The sequence below is a fragment of the Odontesthes bonariensis genome, chromosome 17 (assembly GCF_027942865.1).
Source record: "Odontesthes bonariensis isolate fOdoBon6 chromosome 17, fOdoBon6.hap1, whole genome shotgun sequence".
Lineage (NCBI taxonomy): Eukaryota > Metazoa > Chordata > Actinopteri > Atheriniformes > Atherinopsidae > Odontesthes > Odontesthes bonariensis.
The window spans coordinates 32,797,731-32,801,804 of NC_134522.1; the positions used below are offsets into that span (position 1 = coordinate 32,797,731).

Genomic DNA, 4,074 nt, shown 5'->3' on the forward strand with positions numbered 1-4,074 from the left:
TTTTTCATTTGGTGGTCACAGGTGCTGTTTGGTTTCCAGTTTTGAGGTCAATCATTTGTAATAATACTAATTATTTTTCTCCACATAGGAGTCTTTGTGCCACATTTCTCTTTTGGCTTTGCAGCACAGAAAGAAGCCAAAGTCTCAGTTCTTCTGCAGCGAGCAGCTTGATGCAGGGGCACGTGTGTCGCTATGAGCCTCCAGCTTTTTGTAAAGGAGCCAGACGAGCTGAAACACTGTGCTGACTCGCTGCACAGAAATACTTTGCAGTGTCTGACAGGCTGACGTTGGAGATTACAAGCTGCGCTTTGGCCTTTGAATGGCCGGTTATGGTAAAGCGGTTATCAAATGTCTTCTCAAGATTTGGGTTTTCATTATAAAGGTGTCCAATCAGGTCCATGGCCCGCTGGCCTCCTGCTGCTGACTTGTACCAAAGCATGTAGTTATAGTTACTATCTCCATGGTAACATTCAAGACTGGCCTCTTGTCCAGGCTTAATCAGAAGAGCCACAGGTGATTGCTGGATGACAAGTGATGATAGAACAATGTCTGTAAAATAAAAACAGAATCAGAATGTAGACACACAGCAAAGGTCTGCCGGAGCAATGAGGAGGTACACACATCTCATGATTCTTACCTGCAAGTAAGAACAAAGAAAAAAGCAGCGTGAACATTTCTGACCAGATAGACTAAAATAAACATGGATAGAATTACTATAATCTGTGGCTTCTGAGCGAAAACACACTGAACTGGAAATCTTCTTTTCCTCTACATTTGTAATAAGAAGGGAGGAGCTTCCAGCTCCTGTATCCATGTCAGTGTGTTATCATTGCTCTCTGCTGTTCAGTGTGTTGATGCTGATTTACACAGAGCAGACACTGGTGTGGCTAATCCGACAGAATGTACAACACCTCTACATATATACCATGTAAACGTACAATTACCACTGTAAATTCTCTAAAGTGCGTTTCTGAATTTATCTGTGGAATAGAAAGTCTGACCACAAAAGGTCATTTGTAAAATATTCGGCCCTGTTGGGAATCTGTTGGGAGTCTTTTTATTTTATTTGAATTATTTATAATTTTATTTTTTAATTTGATTTATTAGACAAAATGATAATAACAATGACACAGCATTATTCTGTAACATCTGAACATTCTGGTTTCATAAAGCACAGCTGACATTAAAATGAATTAAGTTAAAATAACATCAGTTCCTCTGGCTTTTATAACTGCTTGTATTATTTGAGGAATAAATTATAAACTAAACAAATTCCGGCATCACCTCCTCGCCAAACGCAGATTCAGGATTCATCCCTTAATATCTCTTTCATCCAGTCATCCACACTCCATCACTGCTTCTCTCCAGCCCACAGCAGCCTTGTTTTCTGCTGTTTCGGCGTTTATGATGGTTTACGTTTGGCTTTTAGATTCTCACGGTTCAGACTTAAATATTGACTTTTATTTGTATTTCATTTCTGTTGTTGTGCATTTTCTGTTCTAACAGCATGTTTTTTTAAATTACTTTTTTATGATATATTGCTCTTTTCTTTTCTGTCCCAATGATGTCTTCCTTGGTCAACCTGTGTGTTTCCCTTTTGCAACTTTCCCATTTAGTTTGTATTTGCTTCAGATTGTGGACCCAGCTGAGTGGGAACAACCAACATCTTTTGTCAGACACGGAGTTGAATTACCTTCTTTTTTATGAGTTTTATGATCCTTTACAGTGTTTTCACTAATGACTTTCTGGTTGAAGCATTTTTTCCCATCATTAATCTCTGGAAGCACGGGGGACACGGGCTGCTTCGGGCAGCTGTAGTTGAGGTGGATTGTTCGCTCAGTGCTCTGGGGCCTCTGGGGTGTCCGCAGCGTGGGTGGCAGGGGGGTGGGGTCGGGTTCTTTACCATGGGGGGGCTGCTCCGGTATGCTCAGGGGCCCTGAGGTAATGTATACTATGTTGGGAATGGAACAACACAGCAACACAATTCAACTAAAAAATGTGGGAACGCTCAGAAATTTGCGTGTCATCCTTTCGCAGGGGCCATGCTAATCGTCTCCGTTTCCAATTTATATCGTATGTGCCCTGAACTCTGGCCACAACCAATCAGCTTTGCTGATGCCGTGCCTCTGAGTACAGCAAAGAAAAACAACTCTGCGAGCACTCTCTTTTAACTGGAGACTAATTTGAATGTTTCGACTTCGATTTTAGATTTGTTTGAGAAATGCAATTTAAGAAGTGCTTCCTTATTTCTTCTCGTATGATTGAGCAACATTTTCACCTCTTGATCTGTTGAAAATGTCGTCAACGATGACACTTTGAATGACGACACTGTTTTGTATTATTTTATATTTTCAGTTTTCCTTTCTACAAAGAGTAAAAACTGAATGAATGTCCTTCCAGAGCATTTGTTCCCTATTTTTTTTGCCAAGGATTGTGTAACACTATGGGTTGTTTCACTGTAAATGACCATGAACTATATCCTGCATCCTTGTGACTTTGTCTGTAGAGCAGGAAGTTGAACCATGGAAGCTAACATTATTGTAAGGCACTCTAAAATGTGAAACATAGCATGTTCGAGGGAGGAAAACTGCTTAATTACACCAAGTTTCACATGGAAGCATTTGATCCAGATTTCCCTGATAATTTCCAGAAGTTTCTTTTACATCCATACTTGCAACAGTTCATCATGGATGTTTTGCTGTTGTTTTTTAGATTTTGCCACAGAGTCACATGGATTTAGAGGTTTCCTGTTGGTGTCCCATTATCTGCCAGATCATTATGCAGGTTTTTGTATGAGAGAATCACTATCTTCCTCACTGTGCATGCTGCTCCAAAATATTCTCCAGTGTGTTCAGAGAGTGTGAGTTTCAGAATGTGAAGATGAGCCACTTTCTCTCCATCGCCACTCACTGCAAAGCGGCCCTGAAATTGTGCCTCAAGGTATTTTGTAGCTCACGTAGGCAATCAGCTTCAAGGAGGTGTCTCCCAGTGAGCGCTGATACCAGAGAATCGTGTCATAGCTGGAGATGTTGTGTGAGAGGGTCAGGTTGACTTCGCTGTTGGCTTTCCCCAAGACATGAGCCGGACTCTGAAACACTTGATTTTCTTTACTGGGGTAAATTCCTGTCATTAAAAAAAACAGTTTAATTTTTTTTTTTAAAAGATTACATTTTTTTTCCACAATCCTCAAATTTTTCTTGTTCGACTGCCTAAAAAAACAGATAAGTGATACCTTTAATCCAGCATACAGTGATGATGCTTATGATGAGAAGAGATGGCTCCATGTTGCATGTCAGGAACAAACTGGAGTCTCTGCTGTACTCTGTAAATCAGAAGGAGGAGCAGGAAATGGTGTGTATAATTGAGAGCTCTTTTACATCAGCAACTTGTTTTTTGTGTATTTTTCTCCAGGACTGAAGGATGATGTACGGACTGATTTAGAGGAATATCTTTATCTGTATGATTTAATATTAGTATTTATTGTACATAAGAGTGTACATAATAAGTGTTTATATGTAGTGTCTCCCTGATATTATACAGACACTGTATTGGCTTTTAAGATAAAGAGCAGTGTCACCTAGTGGTGAAGTTGGAGATGTCAAACATCTCAGGTGGCAACTCTTAACCCCCCACCATCTCGTAATACAGTTTTTCTCGATTGGTTTGGCTCATTTCTTGAAACTGAGATGACATTCCTATAACTATAGGGTCACTTGGCCAAACAGACTTGCAGTTCTTCGCAACACTTGAGATAACCAGCAAAATGTCATATGTCTCCCAAAACGTTCATTCTTGCTTCAAAATGAAGTCCCTGTCCCATATAAATAGTCAGTACCATAAAAATGGCATAGATCCTTCTCAATTGCTTTGGCACATTTTCATTCATTTTGTCCTCCTGTCAAAATAAACTGGACGGTGCAGCACAACTACATGGATCTTCATCACATGCTCATATCACTCCAAAAATAGTTTACCCATGTGTCAAAACTAAATTCCTTTCTCACACAAATCATCATTGCTTCCAAAATGCATTGTCCCTTTGGCATTGTGTAAGCACTGCAAGTCAAAATGATT

At 39.9% G+C, this 4,074-nt stretch overlaps 1 non-coding gene across 1 annotated transcript; it reads right to left on the bottom strand.

Annotated features, from left to right (window-relative positions):
* Positions 1-1,992: 1,992 nt before the first annotated feature.
* Positions 1,993-2,097, bottom strand: LOC142366960 (U6 spliceosomal RNA). Its single transcript, XR_012766940.1, has one exon. It is a non-coding gene; the product is annotated as a U6 spliceosomal RNA (small nuclear RNA).
* Between the last annotated feature and the right edge of the window lie 1,977 nt (positions 2,098-4,074).